Source organism: Sminthopsis crassicaudata, chromosome 1 (assembly GCF_048593235.1).
Source record: "Sminthopsis crassicaudata isolate SCR6 chromosome 1, ASM4859323v1, whole genome shotgun sequence".
Taxonomy (NCBI): domain Eukaryota; kingdom Metazoa; phylum Chordata; class Mammalia; order Dasyuromorphia; family Dasyuridae; genus Sminthopsis; species Sminthopsis crassicaudata.
The window spans coordinates 167,033,468-167,060,746 of NC_133617.1; the positions used below are offsets into that span (position 1 = coordinate 167,033,468).

At 37.0% G+C, this 27,279-nt stretch overlaps 1 protein-coding gene and 1 long non-coding RNA gene across 3 annotated transcripts in view; one reads left to right on the top strand and one right to left on the bottom strand.

Annotated features, from left to right (window-relative positions):
* The window catches only part of LY86 (lymphocyte antigen 86), a 217,853-nt gene that overhangs the window by 186,026 nt on the left and 4,548 nt on the right, over positions 1-27,279 (top strand). The gene's annotated exons all lie outside the window — the stretch shown is intronic.
* Positions 1,528-25,707, bottom strand: LOC141544608 (uncharacterized). Of its 2 annotated transcripts, none has more exons than XR_012482694.1 (4): positions 25,571-25,707; positions 7,603-7,781; positions 6,136-6,260; positions 1,528-4,100 (listed from the first exon to the last, which is right to left on the bottom strand). It is a non-coding gene; the product is annotated as an uncharacterized LOC141544608 (long non-coding RNA). The 2 variants fall into 2 exon arrangements; XR_012482695.1 differs by having other exon boundaries at positions 6,136-6,313.

Here is a 27,279-nt window from a genome sequence, read left to right on the forward strand (position 1 = left end):
CAATCCACATTAATCTGGGAGAGAACTTGCTTTCTGAGTTGTCCTGAGAAGCGAAAGCCCTATCTATATCTCATCTAGATCAACCAGCTATTCCTCTCATTATCTATAGGTCCATCCCCAATGCATAACTACATCCCCTTTTTATTTTTATAGGCACACTTACAATACCCATCTTCCTCTCTTCACTTAACATAATCACAATGATTCCATCTCCCTCCTTCACCTATTTCACTGTCTTGTTGGAAAATAATGACCCAAGAGAACACCTAAAAACTATGAGCTTAAGCTACCACTCATCCTTTACCATCCTTTACAATGTTTATGGTTCTAAAAAGGAGGTTTCCTTTGCACAATAAAGGAGTGTTGATCTGACAAAGATTCCTCTTCAAAAAATTTTGAAGCTTTAAAAAAATTTGTTTTTGAAGTAACATGACTAGGTGGTAAAATGGATAGAGTGCCAGACCTTAAGCTAGGATGAATCATCTTCCTGAGTTCAAATCTGGTCTCAGACACTAGGTGAATGACCCTGGACAAATCACTTAACTCTTTGCCTCAGCTTCCTCATATGTAAAATGCCCTGGAAAAAAAAAAGTGGCAAACCAATCTTTGCCAAGAAACCCCAAATGAGTCATGAAGAGTAGGACATGATTGAAAACAACTAAACAATAATAAACTGAATTGTGAGCCCTTGAGTCCAGAAATTTAAATTTATCAACACCAAACAACTAATGAGTTCCTATTTTGCTTAAAGCACCAGTGCAAAAAGGCTGATGATAAATGTTCTGTCCTTAAGGAACTTATGGTATTAAATTTTTATCATAAACTTTTTATCCATACAGAAAATTATTATATATAGGAAATCTTGTAGTGAAGAGGATCAAGAATCAATATGTCATGAAATAGCATTTTATTAAATGTCTACTATGTACGGGGCATTGTGCTAGGTGCTGAGAATATAAAGGCAAAAATGAAACAATCCCTATTCTCAGGGTGCCTATGTTGAGAAGATGTCATACATATGACCATACACATATATTATACACACATATATGTACATATATACAGATATATGTTTGTGAATAAAATATAAGTACTAGGTAAAGGAGGGAGAACATGCAGTCAGGGGCAGAGTGAGAGATTGGAAAAGGCTTCATGCAAAAGGTAGTACTTCCACTTTTAAGTCCTTCGATATTCAATAACCTTTATCTTGGGCTTTCGAGTCTTGAAAAAATTTTGTATCTACCAGGAGACCTAACACAATCTTATATACCTTATGGTTATTCATTAAAAATATGTTTACTTGGGGGGAAATTATACTTTATAGAAGGAAAAAAGGGATTCTAAGAGTTAGAAGTGAGGTAAAAGAACATCCCAAGCATGGGATATGGCCAGCCAGTGCAAAGGTACAAAGATGGAGTGCTGGTATAAGGAAGACTAGTTTAGTTAGACTATAGATTTTTTTTATTAATAGTTTTTATTTACCAGATATATGAATGGGTGATTTTACAACATTGACAATTGCCAAACCTTTTGTTCTAATTTTTTCCCTCCTTCTCCCCCCCCCCAAGATGGCAGGTTGACCAATACATGTTAAATATGTTAAAGTATAAGTTAAATACAATATATGTAAACATGTCCAAACAGTTGTTTACCTGTACAAAAAGAACTGGACTTTGAAATAGTGTACAATTAGCCTGTGAAGGAAATCCAAAATGCAGGTGGACAAAAATAGAGGGATTAGAAATTCTATGTAGTGGTTCATAGTCATCTCCCAGAGTTCTTTCTCTGGGTGTATCGGGTTTAGCTCATTATTGCTCTGTTGGAACTGATTTAGTTCATCTCATTGTTGAAAATGGCCACATCCATCAGAATTGATCCTCATACAGTATTGTTGTTGAAGTATACAATAATTCATGTAAGTCTCTCCAGGCCTTTCTGAAATCCTCCTGTTGGTCATTTCTTACAGAATAATAATATCCCATAATATTCATATACCACAATTTATTCAGCCATTCTCCAATTGATGGGCATCCACTTAGTTTCCAGTTTCTAGCCACTACAAAGAAGGCTGCCACAAACATTCTTGCACATACAGGTCCCTTTCCCTTCTTTAAGATCTCTTTGGGATATAAGCCCAGTAGTAACACTGCTAGATCAAAGGGTATGCACAGTTTGACAACTTTTGGGGCATAATTCCAAATCGCTCTCCAGAATGGCTGGATTCTTTCACAATTCCACCAACAATGTATCAGTGTCCCAGTTTTCCCACATCCCCTCCAACATTCTGCATTATCTTTCCTTGTCATTCTAGCCAACCTGACAGGTATGTAGTGGTATCTCAGAGTTGTCTTAGTTTGCATTTCTCTGATTAATAATGACTTGGAGCATCTTTTCATATGGCTAGAAATAGTTTCAATTTCTTCACCTGAGAATTTAGACTATAGATTTTAAGAAGCTGTATGATACATACTGAGACTAAAAAGTAGATTGGATCTAATTGTAAAGAGCTGAATCCTTCAGAAGGATAGTGATTGTGTTTTGAAAGGCTTCTGATAGCTATAAAGATTACTCATAATGTGTTGTCCAGTTATGTCTAACTTTTTGGCAATCCCATTAAATTTTTTCTTGACAAAGATACTGGAGTGATTTGCCATTTTCTTCTCTAATTCATTTTACAAATGAGGAACTGAGGGAAATAGTTAAATGGCTCTAGACCTCAACAATAAGGGATTGATGGAATTATAGTGACTATTTAGGAGGGACATAGTGAGATCTCTGTGCATTATATAGTACTGTCCCTACTTTCATCAAGCACCTTTTCACTTTTTCATCCAGGGACAGAACCTTTTTACAGATAGACTACTGGGAAACTGAGAGAAAGCCTTCCAGACAGAAAGGCAAAGTCCATGTGGATAGAAGTCTAAGACTTTCCATTTGCTTCAAACTCAGACGTCAGCTAATCTATGACTTTTTTTCTACTTTCTAATTACAAACTGTTTGGATTTGAGGACATATTGTTCAGAGTGAGAAACACTGACAAAATGGGTTCCTGACTGAATAGATGATTCAAAAAATAGGCCCAGGAAAGACACAAAAGAAATGGTCAAAAAATATTTCAATACAGTAAAGCTTGTTAACCCTTAACAGTTGGTTATCTCTGTGTCTCCAATCTTTAGCACAGTTCCTGGTATTTACTAATCATTTATTAAATTCTCATTGATTTGACTGACTGCCTAAATTCAATTATACCACAGGCCACAAAATCCTAGAATTTTAGAACCAGAAGGAGCATTTGATTCAATTCCTTTGTCCTACCATAAGGAAACTGAGGCCAAGAGAAATTACATATATTGCCCAAAATTACACAAGTAATTGGCAACTAAGGTAAGTTTAGAATCCAGCTTTCTCCTCATGTCACATCTCATGGGTGTTCCAAGTAGAAACATGAGAAGTCTATAGGACTTATATCTTCACTCCTATATTCAAATGGAGCTCTTAAGACCAGGAGGGAAAAAACCATATTTTCATATTTACTTGTATAGTGTGCCTAAGAAATGGCAAAAACACATTTTGTGCTTTCACAAGTGCTAATACATACATACATACATAATACGTATGTCAATATGTGTGTTTATATGATAGGATCTATGTTTCTATAGATGTATATGTATGTTGCCATTATTCAGTCATTCAGGTGCATCCAACTTTTTTGTGATCCCAAGGACCATAACATTCTAAGCCCTTTTATCCTTCACTATCTTCTCAAGTCTGTCCAAGTTCATGTTCATGGTTTCCATGATATTATCTCTTCATCTCATCCTCTGCCATCCCCTTCTCCTTTTGCCTTCCCAATTTTGGGATCTTTCTCAATGAGTTTCTTCTTTTCATTATGTATAATATGTATAATAAAAGTATTTAAGCTTCAGTTTTAGTATTTGACCAACCAGTGAATAGCCTAAATTAGTTTACATATTGACTAACTTGACATTCTTGCTATCTAAACAATTCTTAAAAGTCTTCTCCACCATCACAATTTGAAAGTATTTATTCTGAGGTGCTTAGCTTTCCTTCTAGTCCAATTTTCATAGCCATACATTGCTCTGAAAGAAAAAAAAACAGCCTTGATCATATAAACTTGTATAGGCAAGATGATGTCTTTGCTATTTAGTATATGTGTGTGTCCATATATTACATATATAGATACATAAAAAGAAGGAGGAAAAGGAGGGAGAAATATGATAGGGAAGAGACAGAAAGCAGAGAATGAGAGAAGAAAGAGAAAATGAAAGATCAGAAAAACAGAATGTGTGAAAGGGGAAAGAGATAATGAGAAAGTAGAAGAGAGAGAGAAAGAGAGAGAGAGAGCGAGAATTTGTGAGAGGATAAAAGAAAAGAGTCTGTGATTTGATTAATGTAGCAAACTTCTATACGGACAATCCTCTACCAATATGAATCATCACCTGTTCTGCAACTTACTCAGTTAAGAGTTGTCTGGGACAATGAGAGTTTAGATGACTTGACAGAGTCAAGTCACAGAGATGGTATGTGTCAACAGGAGGGCTCAATATCAGGTCTCCTGATTTCAACTTCAGTTCTCTGTAAACTAGATTTTATGGCCATTTAGCTCTTAATAGATTCTCAATAAATTCTCATCAAATTGAATTAAAATAAATTGAACTAAATAAGCTAACAGGTTAAGTATAGTCATTCTGTCACTAAAATCCTAGATACCTGCTCAGCAGGAGAGGAGGGAGAAGCTGTAGTTCCCTGGTTGAGGAGCTAAAGTCCAGACATTTCCTTAATCTCTCAGTCAGATCTATGGGATTAAAAGATGCATTATGTTGCCTATCAGCAATAACACTGGACAAGGAGATGGAATTTTCACCTTTTATTTTTCTCAGCCCTGATGCTAGAATCAGGTGGAACCATGTTTTCTCCTGCTGATCTCACTTCTCAGGAAATCTAGCCTGTTGCTATGGCAGTGAGCCTCACCCTAGCATACCAACACCACAGTGTTCACAGACCCTTGGTTGGCATCCAGGCAGATATAAACTCCTCCCCCCCAAAAAAAATATATATACGTATATGTGTGTGTGTGTGTGTGTGTATATATATATATATATATATATACATATAAGAATTTGACTTTGAAAACTGGTCCCAGGCTTTTTAGTTGGGTTCTTCTCCCCTGGGAAATGCCTGTTCGGTTCAGTCTTGCTCAGTTGGCTCCTTGACAGGAAACCAGCAGCTACTGTTAATTCCCTTCTCTTGTAGTAGTTTTGTGGGTGCCTCAAGGCACCCTGATCTGGGATGAAACTTTAAGGCAGGGTTAGACACAGAATTCAGGCAGGACTTTGGTCTTTTACTTAACACTGGAAAGATTAGCAATTGTTCCCAGCTTCACATCTATAATCTCTTAACAACAAGTGTGGGAATTATAATCCAAAAACAGATGTTCTTTCCTGACAAATGTTTCTGCATTATTTTTCCCCAAGAAACCAATTTCCCCTGCTTGGAGGTATAATGGCTACTCAAAAGGTAGGGAAGAAGGGAAGAGGAAAAGAGAAGGGAAAAGGAGAAAATGAGAGTAAGATAGAGAATTAAAATAAAAAAAAAAAACAAGGAGTGCTAAAAATAACACATTAAAGGTATTTCTAAAACTATGCATTTATATTTATATTATATGGATTTGAATATATATGGATTACATATATATATGTGTGTGTGTTTGTATGCATGAATACATTTTACTAGGATGCTGTCAATTCCCCAGTATCTCTCAGAATTAATTATGATACTTTAAGCCTTAAATCTGGTAAAGTGACCAAAAGAGAAATCTGATGTTAAAGGAAAATAATCAAATCAACCCCAAGCTTGTTTGGTGGCATGTGTAATAGAGTCTTACTCTCAGAGCAGGCAGAATTATGTTTTGCCTATTTCCTGCCCATTTATTGTGAAGTGAAGAATGGATTTGCAAATAGTTTCTGGACTTGCATACAAAAGACTTCCACCTAGTCAACTCAATTTCTTTCCTTCCTTGATATGAACAGGAAGAACAAAGTGCTATGGGCATCTGGGTAAGGGAGGGGCCTCCACCCTTGTCTCACCTGAGCTGCCAAGAAGCCATGAGCTTACCTGGTTGTTTTCTGTCTCTGTTGTGTCTATTTAATCTTGCTCTTAGGTGGACTTTGTGAAAGCTGGGGAAAGCAACCAGACAGAGAGGTAACCAGCAGCCAAATTGAATGAAGCATCAGGACAGCCTTGAGGTAGAACATATAACCCAGCAATGGAAGGACTCAATTACCATGTCTTACTGCAATAAGAGAGCTATATTACATTCTTCTGTGAACTTGAGGGAGAATGCTTTGTAGAAACTATGTTAAAAATAAGTAAGAATACACCAAAATCCTTATAGCAGTACTTTTTAATAATAGCTTTATAATAATAATTTTTTATTTATCAAAATACATGCAAAAATAGTTTTCAGCATTCATCCTTGGAAAACTTTGTGTTCCAAATATTTCTCCCTCCCTCCCCCTCCTCCCCTAGACAGCAAGTAATTCAACATAGTTTAACTATGTGCAATTCTTCGAAACATATTTTCTCATGCTATGCAAGTAAAATCAGATCAAAAGGGAAAAATAAGAAAGAAAAAAAACAAGCAAACAAACAACAACAAAAAAGGTAAAAATACTATGTTGTGATCCAGTCAGCCCCCACAGTAATTTCTCTTGGTGCAGATGGCTCTCTCCGTCACAAGTCTATTGGAATTGCCATGAATCACCTCATTGTTAAAGAGCCTAGTCCAACACAATTGATTATCATATAGTCTTGTTATTGCTGTGTACAATGTTCTCTTAGTTCTACTCACTTCACTTAGCATCAGATCATGTAAGTCTCTCTAGGCTTTTCTCCAGGATTTTCTGAAATCAGCCAAGCCATATTTTTTGTAGTAGGAAATACCTGAAAGCAAACTAGATGCACTAGTTTGGAGAACGGGTAAATAAGTTGTAATACATAAAGATAATAGAATATTATTGTCTCATAAGAAATCATTAACATGAAGAATATGTAGAAACAGGACAACTAAGTGGCACAGGGGATAGAGTACCAATCCTGAATTCAAATCCAGTTTCAGACTAGCTATGTGACCCTGAACAAAACACGTAATCCCAATTGCCAAAAACAAAAATCCATGAGAAAAATTTTGAACTGATACAAAGAGAAGTAAGTAGAACTGGGGAAAATATGCAGTGACTATAACAATATATTGGAAGAAAAAAATTGAAGGTCAACACTGGGTCATTAGGATGAGTAGGGCTTGGTTTAAAGAAGTATCAGGTTTGTTGATTTGCTTGTTTGTTTATTTGTTTGTTTGCTTGTTTTTCCTTCTTTGCAAAGATAGGAATTCGAGGGCATGAAACACTGAATAAAAAGCTGGGCTTGGTCAATGTATTAGTTTTTCTGAGTTTCTTTGGTTCTTTCTTTTTGTTCTCTATTATAAACCATGATTCTCTGGGTAAGGAAGGAGGAATGCTATATAAGGGCAATATGAAACAAATCATATCAATAAAAAATAATTTTATAATAAAAAATACCCACCTTTTTAAAGCCAACATTCTTTCAGTGATGCTTTAGGATGGTGTCATGGATTAGCAGCCTCTAATGACTTAAAGTTGTAGGTACCCCAACAATGGAAAAGCACATTGAGGGCATGGATAAGCTGTGGCAAGCAGTATTACCAAGGAAGATTTGCACAAGAGAAGTGGTATGAAGAATATCTGCAGGGAGATATGTGAGCAGAAGAAGAGTTACACTGGCACATATTCCTCTATAATCAGTACAAAAAGATATGTTCCAGGATGATCTATAAGAAGCCCCTCTGAGATTCCATTTGCCTACTGGTCAGCTAGGCCAGTGGGATTTATGGATTGGATTTATTATTAATAACAATAATATAATTGGTCTTAAAATTTATAAAACAATTTATAGACATCATCTCATTTGAGCCTCATAATAACCCTGTGAAGTTGATGTAACAGATATAATCCCTATTTTATAGATAAGAAAACTGAAGCACAATGAGTTTGTGACTTATCTTTGATCATGTAGTCAATGTATCAGAAGTAGAATTTGATTTTATGTTATTCTAACTTCCCAATCTAACATTCTGTCCATCATAATGATGGTTCTTTATAGCATTTACTCTTTATTTTTGTTAGTTTTTACACACATTTCCCTGGGCTACAGTATACTATATTGCAAGCTCCATGAATACAGGCACTGTTGCTTATCTAAACTTTGTATCTCAACCAGTCCCTAGCACAGTATTTTCAGCATAAGTATTTTGCCACATGAGCCAAGTTATTCCCTTCACTGGAAACCAATTTTCTTCATCTGAAATGGTAGAACCATATGATTCCTAAGGACCGTTCTAGTTCTACATCATATGATCTTATGAATGGTACAATTATCCTAGTCATGAAGCTGGTTTAAATTTCTTTTCAAAAATGTGTCCTAGCTGAGCCCTGAGGCATGGTTCCCTGGGCTACTGGCAAGAATGTGACTGTCTATTGACCTATAGCTCACAAGCTCTCTCCTCTTCCTTCCTGAATCCCAGGGATTCAGATCAAAGACAGCCAAGATGAAAATCATCATTCCCTCATCTTCATCTGCTTTAGCCTCAGCTTTCTTGCCCTGCCTTCTCTTAACCATTGTGTACTCAGGAAGCCCAGTCTATTGTTAAGGAAAAGCCTTTTATATTATAACTCCTATCTCATAATTCTTCCAAAGATTGGCAATTCTAAAGCTTCCCTCTACCCAAAAGACACTGCATCCCTAGTCACACTGTCCAATACGAGATGTATCTGCTTTCTTATCCACTGATTCACTGGGCTCAGAGAAAAGGAAGATGTAGTCCTAACCCTCTCACAGCCACTTCCAGATCTTCTTCTACCATCATTCTGAAATCTAAATCTAAATCCTGGTGGCAGTTATCTACCCTGTCAGTCTTATTCTTTCTCAAGGAATTCAGTTCCTAGTTCACTGACTTCCTATCTCAAACTCTGTCTTTATACTTGGGGACTTCAATAAACATGTTAAATACCTCTCAAAAAAATCTGGCATAGTATCAGCGCTAATGGTCTGCACCTTCATTACTTTAGCCACATGTAGGGGTTAGAGGGAAGGAAATACATTGTAAAATATCTCATCTTTGTCCCTAAGTGTTTTACATCTACAATCCAGATTTCTGAAATCCTTCTGCTTATAATTTTCTGTTCATCTCTCCTAGTGTGCCCCACCCTTCCTAACCCTATTTTTGGTCCTCACAGAAACTACCAATCAATCACCTTGTCCCTCCTGCTCTTCTAATCCAGCACCATTACTCAGGCCTGTAAGGACCTGAAGAGATTCCCCCACCCACTAAATGAAGAAGCCAGGGAAACTCAAATCCCCTGAGTCACCAAGCCAGAGAAGTCTGCAGTAACAGCCAAAAGTCCCTTTTCTTGCCTGTAGGGGGGAGTGGATATCCACTATTCTGCTAATTCCCCAGGTCTCCCCTCAACATGGATCAGCATCAAACCTTCAAACTTTGATCTGCACACTCAAACTAGACTCCCACACCCTCTCCTCAATACCTGGCCTGCTTGACCCAGATAAAAAAAAAAATCCTACATAAATCCACCAGGCTTTGCTGGTTCGGGAACTTTATTCCAGGGACCCAACCTGTTCCCAATCTCCCTGAATGCTGCTCATGTTATATATAGTTCCCCTCAATAAATTTTTATACTCACTCTTTTTGTGGTAGCAAAATATTGGAAAATTAATAGATTCCCATCAATTGAGGAATAGCTGAAGAAATTGTGGTATATGAAGGTAATGGAATATTATTGTTCTATAAAAAATGATAAACAAGTTGATTTTAGAAAATACTTGGAGGACAGCTAGGTAGTACACTAGATAGAATACCAGCCCTGAGGACAGGAGGATTTGAATTCAAATTTGATCTCAATCACTTAACACTTCCTAGTTGTGTGACCTTGGGCAAGTCACTTACCCCCAATTGCCTCAGGAGGAACAGAAAAGACCTGAAAGGTTTATACAAACTGATGCTGAGCAAAATAAGCAGAACCAAGAATACATTATACACAATAACAAGAAGCATGTGTGATGATCAACTATGAAAGTGGTTCAATGATCCAAAGCAATCCAAATAGACTTTGGATAGAAAATTCCATCTGCAATTAAAAAAAAGAACTATGGAGACTGAATGTAAATCAACACATGCTATGTTCACTTCTTTTTATTCTTTTTTTCCCTCTCCCTTGGTTTTTCCCTTTTGTTCTGAATTTTCTCTCCCAACATGATTCACAAAGAAATGTATATTAAAAATAGATAAATTTACTATGAAAAAAATAAAAATAAAATTTTATGCTTAACATCTCTAGGAAAAATGCTCTCTCCAACTTTACTAACAATCTCTTAATTGCTTGATTCAATTTCCTTTTCTAGTCCTCATGTTTCTTGGCCTTTCTATGGTTTGATACTATTGACCTCCCCTTCCTCCTAGATACTCTCCACCAGATACTCTATTCCCATTCTCCTCCAAATCTTCTAATTGTTCCTCTTCCTTCTTCCTGTGCTGATAGTTATCCATCTATCTCTCCCTTTGAATCAGGCAAGCCCAGGAATCTCTCCTGAACTCTCTTCTTTCTATAGACCCACTTTCAAGGCAATCTTATCAGCTCCCATAGAGTCTAGTCATATTTAAACAGCTGACTCTGAAATTTCATATTCATCCCTTATTTCTTGAGTTCTAGTACTATATCACAACACCCTACTGAATGGTTCTACCTGGATCTTAACAGATATCACAAACAAAACCTGTCCAAAATTGAACTCAGCTTCCACTCCACTCAACCTCCTCCCCTTCCTAATCATCCAGTTTGTCAAGAATACCATCATTCTTTCAATCCAGCTTCACAATCTGTTATCTTTAACTCCATCATTTTTTAAACCTCATTTCCCATAACCAATCCTGTCAGCTGTGTTTCTGCAGTACCTACATCTATCCACATCCCTCTGCTCATACATCCTCTTCAAGTCATCAGCTTTTGCCTGGATTATTGCAATTCCTCCTAATTGCTTTCTGCTTATAGTTTCTCCCATTTCCAGCTGATCCAACACAGCCAATCATGTGATTCCTCTCTTCAAGAAACTGCAGTAGCTTCCTATTGCTTCTAGAATGAAATACAAATCTTCTTTTTGTCATTAAAATCTTCACAGTATGGTACAGTATGGCTCTGGATGAATGCTTGGTGAATTATATTTGATTGCATTTGTTTAAATTTGTTTTTTAAAAATGTTCTATGGGAAGTTGGCTAAGCTTTTTAAGAACTTTCTCAGGGAATGGGTTTAATGAAGTTATAGGTTGCCAAGTTATTACTATAGAGATGACAAGGAATGCATTATATGCAAATTTGCTTCAACTCTTAGTTTTATAACTGATGAGAATAAAACAAAAATTACCTTCTAGTTGGAGAGTAACTCTCCATGTTCAAATGCCTAACATGATACTTTTTCCTCATGTTAGTCTTCAGATGTGTGCAGGAGACAAAACAGAGCTTGAAATAGGAGGGAACTGAAACCTTTGGGGAATTTTAACTTCTCCAACAAGCTGCCTGGAAGTTGTCTTCCTCAGGTGTAGTCTATTAAAAGTAGCAATAGGGGGAACCTTAAGGACACACTTTTTTCATAACCTTGATTAACTAATCTAATGTCATAGTTCATTCTCTACTTTCTCTTAAGCAATATTACCAACTAAAACCACTGTTTTCAGCAAAAGACAAACCCATAGATCTCCCAATCAGGGCTCTCTATTTTCTCTAGAACAAAAAGGACACTCCTTCCTACAATTGAATTGTTTCAAAGGATATCAATTCGGATTGCAGCAGTTAATAAGGAATACTATGGCCAGAAATTTCCCTTAGGAAAATAATCCTTGCACATCCTCTTATTTGCATATTTGCAGTTTCCCTGCAAGAATGATTTAACCTAACAATGTTGCTTCATGGAAAGGCAGATCTATATTGGATCACAAGCAGCAATAAACTGCTGCAAAATATCTTTGGTAGTCTGGGCAAACTTATTCAAAGAATGGGGCATCGGCTAATCAATGTGTGCCCATCTACATCAATACAGGTTTTAATTCCTCCTCAACAGTATAACTATATACCACCCTACAGCATCCTTTATCCTTACCACATGGCCTGCAAAGGCAGGTGTGGTTCCTGTTTCAAGCCTACAACTTTGTTATCTACTAGCATAGCAAATGCCTCTGCCAATGGCATTTCTTGAGTTGGGTGTGACTTTCTCTGCCTGGCAGTGATCTGACACATGCTTGTAAAGAGAAGAGATTTTCCCTCCTCTCAATCTGATATAGGTTATGAGAGAGAGAGAGCAACCCCAAGAAAGCTACTAAGCTGCCCTAACTCACAAAATAGTAATCAATCAATCAATATTTATTTTACCTATTATTATACAGTGCCAAGCACTGTAGATACATAAAAATAAAAAAAAATTTAAAAAAAGCAAAAGACAGTCCCTGTCTTCAATGGGCTTACAAGTTAATAGGGAAGACAACATGCAAATAAATATATACAAAGAAAGCTATAGAGAGGATAAATAGGAAATAGTTAACAGAAGAAGGCACTAGAATTAAGAGGAGATGGGGAAGGTTCCTAGTAAAGCATGAGACTTTAGTTGGAACTTAAAGGAAACCAAGGAAGTCAATAATGATCCAATGAAATAATGTTTGTAAAAGATAGGACCCAGGTCTTAACTGTAATAAACCTATTGCAATTCTAGTTTTATTCATAGATTTGGATTCAATTTACAACTTTCTAACCTACTCTCAATTCCTGTTTTGGAATCAAAAATCCTTCCTGTGAGTTAGTCTCATCTTCAGCATCTTAACATTAAAAGTCCCTGTGGTTTCTTGTTTTCATAGAGTATTGATTATTAATGGTTATTTTCACTGCTGTCATTATCATTATTATTAATAGCTTACATTATACTGTATCATAGATCGTAAAATGCTTCCACACACATTCTTTCACTGGATCCTTACTGACCTCCCTGACTTCCTTTAAGTTCTAACTAAAATCCCATTTTTTTATTGGAACTCTTCCTCAGCTCCTCTTAAATCTAATGCCTTCTTCTGTTAAGTATTTCTTCTGTTTACATGTTGTTCTAATCTAATGCTCCCATTAGACTGCAAGCCCACTGAAGTCAAAGACTGCCTTTTGCCTTTTTTCTTTATTTTCTACCTTCTTAAAGCTCTCCTGCCTCAGGCCTCGCTCTGCAGCAATTGGCAGAAATCGAATGGCTAGGACCATTAACCACCAGGTTACTGCGTTCCAGATGCTACTATATTCCTTTTACTTTCTAGGTTCCTCATTTCCAACCAGCCATATATAGCATCTTTTCAATAAAATACTCCCTAATAAAAACACCAACCACTGTAATGTTTTTGAAAAGTTCCTTGAGGTTGGAATCTGTTTGAGATTTTGCAAATATAACCCTAGAGTCTGCTCATAGCAGGTGCTTAATAAATATGTATTGAAGTATTGAGTGAAAAAAAAAAATCTTGGGGGGGTGGAGGAGGTGAGTGGATAATAAGAGATAAAAAAGCTATAATACATTATAAAAACTCTATCTTGGTCCTAAGTTTGAACTCCAGGAACAAGGACAATTTAATTGAAATTCTTTTCTGCATTCTTCATATTCATGAAGCCACCTCAAGTCAGGTCATGTATGTACATGTATGTATACATATGCACATATATGTATATGTGTGTATGTGTATGGTGTGTGTGTGTGTGTGTGTGTGTGTGTGTGTGTGTGTGTGTGTGTATACAAAGCCTTTCCAGCTTGGTAAAATTTGATAGAGTTTGCACCTCTATTAACATAGTATTTAAGTCACTTCCATCCCACAAGTGGACCCTAGAGGAGGACTTATACAATAATAATAACTAGCATTTATATAGTATTTAGACAAAGACCTTTACATATTATCTCATTTGATCCTCACACAACCATGTGAGGTAGGTACTATTATTATCTCCTTTTTACAGATGAGGAAACTAAGTCTGAGAGAAGTAGAAAACTTACCCAGGACCCAGCAGTTAAGTAAATATGTGAGGTAAGATACAAATGAAGGTCTTCTTAATCACAAGTCCAGCACTCTATCATATCAACTAGTTGCCAATAAAAATAGACAGATAGGCATTGTGGTCTTGATAATAGAGGAGGACTTATACAATAATAATAACTAGCATTTATATAGTATTTAGACAAAGACCTTTACATATATTATCTCATTTGATCCTCACACAACCATGTGAGGTAGGTACTATTATTATCTCCTTTTTACAGATGAGGAAACTAAGTCTGAGAGAAGTAGAAAACTTATCCAGGACCCAGCAGTTTAGTAAATATGTGAGGTAAGATACAAATGAAGGTCTTCTTAATCACAAGTCCAGCACTCTATCTATCATACCAACTAGTTGCCAATAAAAATAGACAGATAGGCATTATGGTCTTGATAATAATTCCATTTTAATTCATGCCAGGCTTTTAGCTGAACAGACTCCTTACCATCTCATAGCCTTCTAGAATGGAATTCTATCTAAATAGATGAAGTAGATTTCATCTACTTGGAATTTCTTCTATATATTCCCAAGAAGTCTATAGATGGATTTCAAGGATTCTATAAACTTGGTCCAGAACAAAAATTACACCTTATTTTCACTAACTTCTAACTGAAATTTATCATTTCCTTTAATTATTTAAAAATTTTATTTTGAGCAATCCAAAGGTTTTATCATACTGTCAAAGTGGTCCAAGAAACCAAAAAAAAAAAAAATATATGAACCCTCTTTTTGGAATCATTTTTTCTTATGAGTGTAGAGACTGATTAATAAGCAACTATAATCCTCTTACCACTTCCCAATTTGACCATTCTTGATAACCCTCAACCAAGTTCATTGGTAATTATATGGAAAGACTCTTTGACAGAGTAAGCTGTACAGCTGGGTGACACTTGTGAATATAGTGCCAGCTCTGGAGCCAGGAAGACTCATCTTTCTGTGTTCAAATCCAGCTTCACACACTTACTAGCTGTGTGACAGTGGGCAAATCATTATATGCTATTTACCTCAGTTTCTTCATCTATAAAAGGAGTGGGAGATGCAAACCTCTCTAGTCTCTATGCCAAAAAAAAAAAAAAAAATCAAATGAGGGTTCCCAAATGGGTCATGCAGTCAGACATGCTTGAATAACAGCAAAAAGGGAGAAAATGGTATGGATGGAGCACTGGATTTGAAGTCAGAAAAACCTTTGTTCCTCATTTCTAAAATGAGGATAATAATGGCATCCACTTCACTAGATTGTTGTGAGGACCAAATAAAATATGTACAAAGAACTTTGCAAAACCTTAAAGTACAATATAAATGCTAGTTTCTATTATTATCCAGAACCAAAGCTATTACCTCCTTTGGAGCATAAATTAATTCAATGTTGACCTCTAATAAGATCCTACTTAAGAGCCTACTGTTTAGAGCTAGGGCAATGATAGCCCTTCTACATATGCTCTACCCTAGTCCTGCAATATCTGAACTAATATGTCTCCTTTTGGAAGACACATTTTAGAAGACAAGAGCCTCCAAAGCCAAATTAGATAGGGAAGAGGTCTAAGTTCATGAGACATTTTAAGTACTCCAACGTACAGAGCAATGGACCTGGAATCAAGAATACCTGAATTTAAATTCATCTTCAGATAATCTTGAACTAGTCACTTAAGCTGTTTGCCTCAGTTTCCTCATCTGCAAAATGCAGATAGATAATAATAGTACTTTCTTCAATGGGTTGTTGTATAGATCAAATGACATAACACTTGCAAAGTGGTTTGTAGACCTTAAAGTGCTATATAAATGTTAGCTAGTAGCATTGCAAGTAGTAGTACAGTCCTACTCCAGTGTCTAATTGTGAAGTAGAAGTGGCTCTAAGTGCTCAAATACTATGCCAGTGGAAGTATAAACTCTGATAAATTCTACCAAACTGGAAAGGTTTTGCTTTGCATATGGTCCTAGAAACATCTCCCAATATTTACTCCCCAAGGACCAGCCTAATTAGATATGGAAACATTCATCCCCAGAAGTCTGATCACCTGCTAACTAACTAGCTAGTTGTTGTAGTAGTAGTAGAAGCAGTGGTAAGAGCAGTAGTATCAGCAAAAGTGGTAATAACAGCAATAGTAGTAAAAGTCATAATAATAGTAGTAGCAGCAGCAGCAACAACAACAGTTGCAACAGTAGTAGTAGTATTAGCCACAGTACCAGCAATAAAAATAGTAATAGTAGCAGCAGTAATAGTAGCTATAATAGTTGTTGCAAAAGCAGCAGCAGCAGCAGTAGTAGTAGAAATAGTAGTATTTGGAAAAGGAAAAATTTATGGGGTAAATTATTTTTTAAATCTATGCACCAGGGGATGTACTAGGTGCATAATGAAAATAATGAAATAATGAAAATAATAAAAAATGAAACAGGATCTAACTTCAAGGAGCTTATAGGCAATTTGGTGAAAATAAGGGTATATGAGTTATATATATATGTATACATAAATATATATTATATAGGAATAAGTTTAATTTTGAGAGAAGGTATCAGTAAGTAGAAGAAAGTCCTCATGATGCTAGGTAAATTTGAGCTGAGCTTTGTTTTCAATATTTCACTGACATGAGAAAGAAGGGTTAGGCTTATTCTGCTTGGCCCCTGAGGACAGAAGTTGGAAGAATGAATAGATATTGCAAAGAGATTTAGACTCGTGTGGTGGACAATGGCCAGGCCTACCTGACAGAAGCACACATTGGGGAGATGATAGAATTTCAAGAGGAAAGTCCCTAGCCTGTAGAGCAGATGTGATTACACACCATTGGGAATTGGAGGATGTTCATGGATAGTAGCCCTGCCATTTAGGCAGACAGACCATAAAGGTTTCTTTGTTTTGTGCATAATGTAAGGCTTAGCACTGGTCATTTGGTCCCTCAAATATTCCTGACCCTACAGGGACACATGAAGACCACTCCATGCAGTCCCATTTCAGCCATCCTTGTGAATATTGCCTCCTTTGGGAAAGGGAGATAAGGGAAACAGCACTAACCACCATGAGCACCAGTCTAGAGTTTGCTGAACTGCAGGAGGGCCAATTCCTTTGTAGTGACTATACTGCATCTCATATCAAAATTAAAAGTCCTCAGGAGCAAAGATCCATTAAGCTACCTAAGGAGGGGCAAACCAGTCCAAGTCAGAAAAAAAAAATGAATCAGTCTAAAGCTTCCTGGTTGATCGGTGTTGGAATCATTGGATCTTGTATGTGGCTGTACTTTTAATCTCCAGTGAGACAGAGACCCAATTTCAAACAAATGGAATTTTTTAAAAAGAATTTTAATCCACAGATGTACCATCCTATAATTCTGTATGATTTTTCTATTCTCTCTATTCTTCTTAAACTTTTTCCCCAAAATTTAAACATTCTTCAAGGGTACCACTATTGGTCATCACTCCCACTTATGCCCTACAGAGGTCACAGGATCTGGCTAAGGTCTCAGGGCCTGTTCCCATACTGCTTATAAAATGACCTCTCCTCTCCTTTCCAACTACTTTTCCTTTCTACTTCTGACCCCACTCTATTGCATCCCTGTCCTAAATTTCCATTCATTGCTCAAGGTAAGCTATAAAGGAACTTTGGAGCTAAGAGATGGGATGGATACAGCTCTTTTAAAAAATATTTCAGACAAAGGACTAACCACTCCCCCAACTCATCATGAGTAATTAGTCCTTTCCTGAGCCCTTTCACAAATGAGTGCTGAAAACTACATGCTTTTTTACATTCTATCAACAAAGATTACATCAGTGGCAGTGGGTTCTTATGAACCATTACTCCTACAAATAACTCATCGATGTTAATCTACTCTAGGCAACAAATCGTACCTCAGTGTTTAAAGGATTTCTTTAAGCCTGCAACACTCAAAAAGTTTTAAAGTATTTAAAAAGTATATTCCATAATCACAATTGAATTGCAGTTAGTAGAAAATCACAATAATGTTTGTATATTTTGATCCAAACCTATGATTTTGTCAGTGTTAAGAGGGAAACTCCCTGTGTGAAAACTACCTCCAAGAAGACAGAGCAACACCTCATCTATAGCTTATAAAGTTTCCTAGAAGTGAATTGAGTAGTTAAGTGATTTCCCCATGGCCACACAACCCATATTTGACTGAGACAGCTCTTCCTCATTCCAAGGTCAGCCATCATACTATACCATCTTTCTTATTATCTAATAATAGGATAGTATTTTTATAAATCAAATGGGGAATGGAGGAGAGTGACAAAAGAACATACCTTTCTTTGTCCTGGGCAAATTATGCCCATAGTTTAAGTTTTATTACTCAGATTTTATGACTGAGTCCACAGCACCACCATTACCTGATGGTAACATGCTCTAATTTCAGGAGAAAAAAAAATTTATTAAACCTTAAGTGCTGAAACTATAAACCTAAAGTAGCCACCCCAGCCCCCACTTAAACCCTGAACTACCAGAAGTCTTAGGAAAGTTAAGTGACCGTCTAAAACCAGCAGCAGGGCTGGCCCTAATCCTGCAGAACCCCAGCTGCATCCTCCCTCACTTGTATTTAACCCTAATGTCTACTGAATTTCCTGAAGGAGGTTTTGAGCCCCAAACCAGCAGCCAAGACCACCTCGGAGACTCATGCAGAGACTTCCTGAGAGTCTAACAGGATGGGAAGGCAATCCCTGAGGCTAAGATGGAGCCAATCAGTGAGAAGAGCTGGAAGGCAGGCGCAAGGACAGAGGTCTCTGGCAGCATCCCGTAGCAGCATCAAGCCATTTGAAGTCCTGGTTCTGTGGGAATCTCCAGACTACACAGGCAGCCCTCTGACACTGCCCCACCTCCCAGGGCTGTGAGCTCCTTCTTATCTCTCCATCTCCACCCCCTCCAAAGCGGAGGCTTCCTCGAGCCTCACCCACGGCCCCCAAGGACAGCTGCTCTGGGATCCACCCTCCAACTAAATAACTCCATGAACAAAGTTCCCGCCCCCATCCCCACCCCAGAGAAATATAGATAAATTTGTGTGAAGATGAATCGTGAGACTTTGAACTAGAAGGAAGATTAGGGCCATAAGGAAATTGAGTTTACTATAGATCTAGCTAGAGATGCATGAGAAATGACCGAGGTGGCGGCCAGCCATACTAGCCAGATAAGGGAACACTCTGAAGCATCCCCCTCCTCCTTCCCCCACACCCCCCCAATGGGAAGGGTGGGGATAGTCTTTGGAATGCTGGCATGCCAGGGTGCTGCTTGATCCTTTTCAGGCTGGGACAATTAAATGAATACAGAGATTCTTGGCCAACTGCTGATTTCCTGGCCTTAAACAAGTACCCCAGAGCATGGCTGGCTGGCTCCAGGAGATGGCAGGCCCTTCAGATCAGCCCCAAAATAGCTTCCTAAAAGTCATCTTTAGAAAGCTATGTCTGATGGTATAAGAACTCTTATTTTAGTCCTAATTCTCTAGATAACTGTGTTTCCTCTCTTTGCTTGGGCTTTCTCATATATGTGATAAGAAGGTCACAAAATTGTAGATTTAGAGGCAAATATTGAACATCTGTTCAATTCTTTCATTTTACAGATGTGGAAACTGAGGTACAGAGAGACAAGGAATTTGCCTGCAGTTACATAGTAAGGGTAATAAGTGTGGGGCCAGAGGCAGGCTCTGCTGTAGGAGGAATGGAGATTGAGAGATAAGGAGCCCACTTCCCAGGGAGGTGGGACAGTGCAGAACACTGCACAAATCCATTTATTGCCTGTGCATTTCCTCAGTCCCAGGTTTCCAAATGACATCATCCTGCCAGAGAATGCTGTGATCCTCCCTGCCAGTCTTTCAGTTCCTTTTCATGACTGGCTCCATCTTAGTCTCAGAAACTGCTTTCGCTATTCTGGGGAGAAATTTGAAGCTAAAGTTCTTTTATGCTCTCTGCAAAATGCTTCCTAATGACTTTTTAGCTATAAACATCTTCCTAGAATGACACAAAAAGACTATACACTCTTCAGACCCCTTCATAATCTCTCCACTCTTTTTTCATCTTACTCCACCATCACATATTCCTTGATCCAATGACACTGACCTCCTGGCTGTTCTATAAACAAGGCCCTCCATCTCTCAACTTCAAGCATTTCTTTTTTTTTTTTTTTTTTTTTTTTTTAATTTTCCCAAATACTTGTAAAGATAATTTTCAACATTCACCTTTGCAAAATCTTGTGTTTTTTCCTCTCTCCCCTATCTCTACTCCAGACATTTTCACTGGCTTGCACTGTTCATTCTCTTCACCTCCATCTCCTTCTTTCCCTGGCTTTCTATGCCTCAATTGGACTCTGGACTCAGATGGCTTTGATGGAAAAAGTGAAGCTGGTGACTTTGCACAGCCCCTTTTAGTTAAATCCAACTTACTTGCATACCAAGGCCCTCTTTGAGAACAACAAACAAGTCTCAACTGAAATCTCATCTTCTATAGGAAGCCTTTCCCAACCCCTTTTAGTTCTAGAGTTTTCCTTTACTTATTTACCATTTTTTCCTGAATATACCTAGGTTGCACATATTTTTTTTGTTTGTTTTTACATGTTAGCTATCCCATTAGACTGTGAATCTCTTGAGGGGAGAGACTGTTTTTGCCTTTTTCTATCTCCAGAGCTCAGCAAGATATCTGACTCATAGTAGACACATAGTAGGCATAATGTTTAATGACTGACTGACATGGGTGCATCTTGAAACAGAGCTAAACAGGACTGGTAAGTAATGAGCTACAGATGGATTTAACCCTGCCTTTTTTTTTTTTTTTTTTAACTTCAAAATTGCTAATAGGCTGAGAGAAGGACTTTGAGTAGCATTTGAGGAAACAGAAATATGGAAAGGAAGTGTTTTTTACTCTAATTGTACTATTAGCACTGATTCTAGGATAATTAGAGGATATACACTAAGAATTGGGCCTAAGATGAATTAGCATAACCAAATATAAAAGCTACTTTTAATAGGAAGAGCAATGGACAAGAAACTATGAGATTTGGATTCTAAACATGACTTCTATTAACTCACTGTGTGAACTTGGGACTCTCTTAGTTTCAGTTTCCTATACTTTAAGGTGGGAGAGCTAGTCTCTAAGGTTCCTTCTAGTTCTACTGCTCCAGGGTTCTAAGAAATCAAGCAATAATCAATAAGACTTTTTTAAAATTGTGGACCATGTGGTCTGACCAAGTGTAAGTCATTGACAGATTACAGTCAGGAATCATTCCTCTGCAAGCTGCATTCATCTTGAGGTTGCACTCCTGAATTTCTCTATAAGAAATCTCTCCATTCTGAAAGTTCTAACTCACACAAACAGAGAATTTCAGTGGTGTGAGTTGGACCCCAGTCCTACTATTTCAGAACCACCAGGTTTTCCATTGATCCAAATTCAATTCTTATGTTTAAATCATCACTAATAATAATAATAACAAAAAATAAATAGCAACTGATATTTATATAGCACTGAAAAGTTTGCAAAGTGCTTTATGAATAGCATTTCATTTGGTAATATGTTGTGGCCATAAATCATGTATCTCTCCATTGCACTGTGAGCCCCTAGAAATGTTTATTCTTCTGAGACATTGGTGTACCCCAATTTGTAGACAAAAAAATGTCTTGTTGTAGAAGTCTTTAAAATTGAGTTTCCCTTTACACAGATGAAAAGTATAATAAATGTGCTTTGTTTTTTTTTTTTTGTTTGTTTTTTTGTTTTTTTTAATGCATTGTATAGTGGATAGAGCACCCAGCTTAGAGTCAGGAAGGCCTAAATTCAAATCAAGCCAAAGACATCGGAAGTCAATGTGACTTTAACATCTGTTTGATTCAGTTTCTTCATTTGTAAAATGGGAAAAATAATAGTACCTGAGATAATAATGTAAGCATTTAGCAGTGTCTATGGCCTATGAAGCACTATCTAAATGTTAGCTATAATCAGCTATTATGTTCATTTCTGAAAGATGCTTATATGCTGTGATACTGGTAAGCATAACCATAATGCAGGGGAAATCTTAGTTTATCCAGAGTCTAGATATGGGAAAAGGCAGGTAGCCAAGCTTAGGAACAGTCTATCACCCCATTTACCAAGAGATTTTAATCCTACTTACCATTAAAGACTTCTCAGTAGTAACAAAGCACTTAACAAGTAAGTTGATATTCTCCTTTGCCCTGCTAAGGAAAATATTACAACCTGATGGAATTTTTCTAAAAAAGTTATTTGCATGAGGGGGATGTCAGAAAAACCTGGAAAAACTTATGTGGGCTGAAGCTGAGTAAAATGAGCAGAATGAGGAAACGTTGCACACAGCAACAGTAACAATATGAAAAGTGCAACTATGATTGACTTAGCTATTTTCAGCAATACAATGATCCAAGTTTCAAGATAGGAAAATTCTATAGATATCCAGAGAAAAAACTATGGAATCTGAATGCAGATCAAGCATACTAGTTTTGTGGTTATTTTTTCACATTTTCCCCTTTTATTCTTTATTATTCTTTATTACAATTTAACTAATGTGGAAATAGATTTTATATGATTGCACATATTTAACCTATATCAGATTGCTTACTGTCTTAAGAAGGGAGGAGGGCAGGGAAGAAAAAAATTTTGGAACTCAAAATCTTTCAAAAGATGAATGTTGAAAATAGTCTTTACATGTAATTGGAAAAAATAAAACGCTACCATTTTTTTTAAGGTATCTGCATAGTGTTTTTTGTTGTATTCTACTAAATTGTTTTAAAATTACATCTTAAATGGGGTGAAGGTTATGGCATGGAAAGCTCCTATAGTAAGCATTGCAAAACTCACTGGGTTAACCTCAAATGTCTTAAATAACAAATCTTCAGCAAGTAGATCACTTGGATAGATTTAAAGGTATTATATCCAATACCTAACTTATCCAAAGTAGGTATTAGATATAAACACATTTTTCATGGAGGCTTAAATGTCTCTGATAACATTCTGTGCTTTTGTTTTGAATAAGTAAGGGCACCTTGTTTAAAAATCCTAGTTCTGACATTCATTAGCTATGATAAACAAATCACTCTACCTTGATAAACATTCTATGATAAACAAATCACTCTACCTTTACAAGCCTCAGCTTCCTCATTTGTAAAATGATCTAATACTACTTTCATCAGCTACCACTTGGGGATATTGGAAAGAAAGTGTTTTGTTTTGTTTTTTTTTAATTTAAAACAAAGGCCTTCTTAATATAGCTCCCTTTCTACTACACCCAGGTACACTGAACTACTGAGGTAACCAACTACACAGTTTTGCAAAATGAGCCTCCCACTGAAGTATGGCTTTATACTAAAGCAAGCTAAGTCATTTTATAAAGAATAGCATTATTAATTAGAACAAATTAAGTCAGATATTAAATATTCTTAGTTCTTATTTAGAATGTTTGTTACTCCTAGCATGTTTCCAATGGGAGTGAGTGTTCAGTCATAGAAAGAATACAGGGAATTTTGCTGTAATAATTATCTTGGGACAACACATAAACAAAGTTGTAAAGATTTCTATCAGCTTCTTTCATCACATCAATAGCAGGCATGGCTGTACTGACCTCTGTCAGTACAGATAATCACCATTTCCATACTAGACCTGGAATGGTCTTGATGTAAAAGTCATTTTCCCCTCTTTTCTCATCTCTTCTCATGTCAGCCCACTTCATTAAACTACTCATCTATAAAATTACACACATACTCCATCAGTGTTTGTGAGAAATGACTTCACTATCCTGTGGAAATGGTGTAAAAATATATACTCCAAAGGTAAGTTCCCTCAATGGAGGAAGATCTCTCAACCCCAAACAGTTTAGTTACATATAATTTATGAATGGACACACACACACACACACACACACACACACACACACACACACACACCCCTTATATAAGTTATTATTATTTTTAAAGGCATCTAACATTTGAGATTTCTTCTGTCCATGTAGCTACTTCTTTCCTCATCAGTGTATTGGGGAATATAAATAAAGTAGGGAGGAAACATCTATACATAGTTGGATAATCATTATTTGAAGATAACATCCTTTCTTCAGCATCTTTAACTTTTTCCTAGATATCAAGTATCAAAAGGGCTTTAGAGGACCTACTCCCAGAGTCACGCTGTCTTAGCATTGGCCCAGAAATGGAAAATCTGTTTTGCTCTTTGCTCTTTAGCCTTTCTTCCTTGTAACATAGATAGTAGAAACTTAAATACTCTCCTGAGAAAGATAATTAACTCTATATTCACAAGCAACCCCCTAGCAATGTGTCTGGACTATTTCTCAAAGAAACCTAAGATCTCAGGTGAAAGTCTGGAATAGTCGTGTTTTCCTGGTCTCTCATTTTTATTTTTTAAATCCAGAAAGGACATTTTAACTGTTTAAATTGTATATAGTGAGTTATTTTCCTCTAGAGGTCCCCCAGAGAAAAAAAATCTTTCTGAAAACTATTCCATTCTATCAATGATGATTTTATCCTCCCTTCTAAATCTAAAGAAGAATTAAGCCTTCTTAAGTCACATAATTGGGAGGGGGGGAAGACAGTCAATGAGGGCCCAGGGGAGCATTCACAAGGGAAGTTCTGCATATTCCCTGACCTGGAAGTGAGGTTTGGTGAGCAGCCTCAGGAAGTAAGTGATGACACAATATGGAGGGGCCCTCCCCTGATTCAGATGGTCTGTAACTCTTTCCTATCTGTTTATTAAGTGGTGAAAAATATATTTTGTAATTGGATGATGAGTATGTATGACCTATATCTGATTACTTACCTTCTCAAGAAGGAGGAAGGGGAGAGAAGGGAGGGATACATTTGGAACTCAAAACTATTTTTTAATGTTTAAAAAAAAAAACAACTTTTTTTTTTTTTTTCCCCCTGAGGCTGGGGTTAAGTGACTTGCCCAGGGTCACACAGCTAAGGAAGTGTTAAGTGTCTGAGATCAGATTTGAACTGGGGTCCTCCTGAATTCAGGGCTGATGAAAAACTCTTAACAAGTCATTTTGGGAGGGGGAGTTAAATATACATAAAAAAAAAAATTAGATGCTAAACCAGATCTCATCTTGTATACAAAAGACTCTAATAAAGGAACTTTCAAAGCTGAATTTCTGCAAGCTAGGAAGTCACTCATCTATTGACTGTGCTAGGCCTGAAAGAAACTAGGTGGTGGGAATGTTTTGTAGTAACCTCTTTAAGTGTGATTCCTTAGAAGCTGCCAGGATGATCCATTTTAGGGCTGGGTCAATCAGGTCATTTCAGGACTGATTTCTTCCCCGACTCAGCCCTTGGTAGCTCTTCCTTGAACTCTTACAAGACCTTGTATTAAAGTGGGGGGGGAAAGACAAATAGAGGGCAGCCCCATCCCAGACACAGGCTTACCTAAGAGGCCATGCATATTTGGGACAGACCGCTTTTGGAAAAAGGCACTCTCCCCTCTGTCTCCCTGGAGCTCAAAGAATCATCCGTCCTTCCTCTAGAGGTCATCAGGAAGGCTGAGAGGTAAAATTCATCTATTTTGAAAACACATAGTTTTGGATCAGTAGTCACAGAATACTTCACAAACTCTGTGGGGCAAGGTCCCTTATTCCACATTATCATGCACTTCAAAAAATTGTCTCCCAAACAAACCCCTGCCTTTCATTTTGGCAGCACAAAAATTCTTCTGTGAATGCACCCAGGATTGGGTTCTCACTTGCCAAGCTTATACAGCACACTAAAACAATGAATCTCATTGGCCACAGATCAACCAATTTACTTGCCTTATAGCAAAAACTAACAAGATCATTAGAACAGAGGAAGAATCTGCTCTAGATTGATGATTTGTTTTTGCCTCTAGAAAATCTTCTTCTGAATGTTCAGGAATGTAACTCTTGATTCTCAGGGTTTTTATTGGCAGAACAAAAATTCTATCAGTTCCTAAGATGAGAGTTATTAACTCAGAAGCAACAAACTTGTTTCTGGTTTTGTTTGTTTATTTTTACAACTATGTGTTAATATCATGGTTAATATCATTGCTTTTCTTTGTAATCCCATGTGTTTTATTTTATGCATTTGAAAACATTATTTTAAGAAAAAGTCCAGAAGCTTCCCAAAACTGCCCAAGAGGTCCATAACCCAAATGAGACTAAAAATTCCTGTCTTAAACCAAGCTGGAAAGGCTCTGAGTATGTATCCAGTGATGTACTGCATGTCTGTCATCGAGGACCAGACCAGCTAAATTTAGAGATACTGGTCACCAGCTTGGTCACAGGCTGATGAGTTTCTCAGTCACAGAAGTTCTCAAAAATCTCCCAAGTGACAACGTTTTTATCTGTGACCAAAGTCAATGATATCAGAGATCCCTTTAATACAATGATATTAAAGATCCCTTTAAATATCAAAGTAAGCCCTGATTTTAAAGAGATACTAACAAAGGATCGAATAAAGAAGTTTATTCCTTTTAAAAACAAAAGTATAATCTTTTGAAGCTCTTTTCAACAGCAGGGTGATTCAGGCCAGTTCTAATGGTCTTGTGGGGACTGAGTATGGCTCACAACATAGTGTTTTCATTTTGTTGTTGTTTGCTTGCATTTTCTTTTCTTTCTCATTTTTTTCCTTTTTGATCTGATTTTCTTGTGCAGCATATTAATTGTGGAAATTGTATAAAAGAATTGCACATGCTTAATTTATTGGTTTATTTGTTTATTATTATTTATTATTATTTATTATTATTGGTTTATTTGCCATCTAGAGGAGGGGGTAGAGGGAAGGGAAGGAGAAAAAAAATTGACACACAAGGTTTTGCAAGAGTGAATGTTGAAAATTATCTATGCATATGTTTTGAAAATTAAAAAAGCTTCACTTTAAAAAATATATATAGTCCTTTCTCAAGTCAAAAAACTTTAATACCATAAAAGGTTTGCCTGTGGCTTCCTTGGAGTACCCCAGGAGACAATCAGTTATTCTAGGCCACTATAGTAGAGCAATTTCCTTAGAGCACATCGCCCTAGTCCCCTCCTCACATAACTAATCACCAAACAACCATCTGTTCATGCTTGACACCAAACTCCCCTTGTTTGCCTGCCTGCTTCCTTAGTTACTGGTTTCCA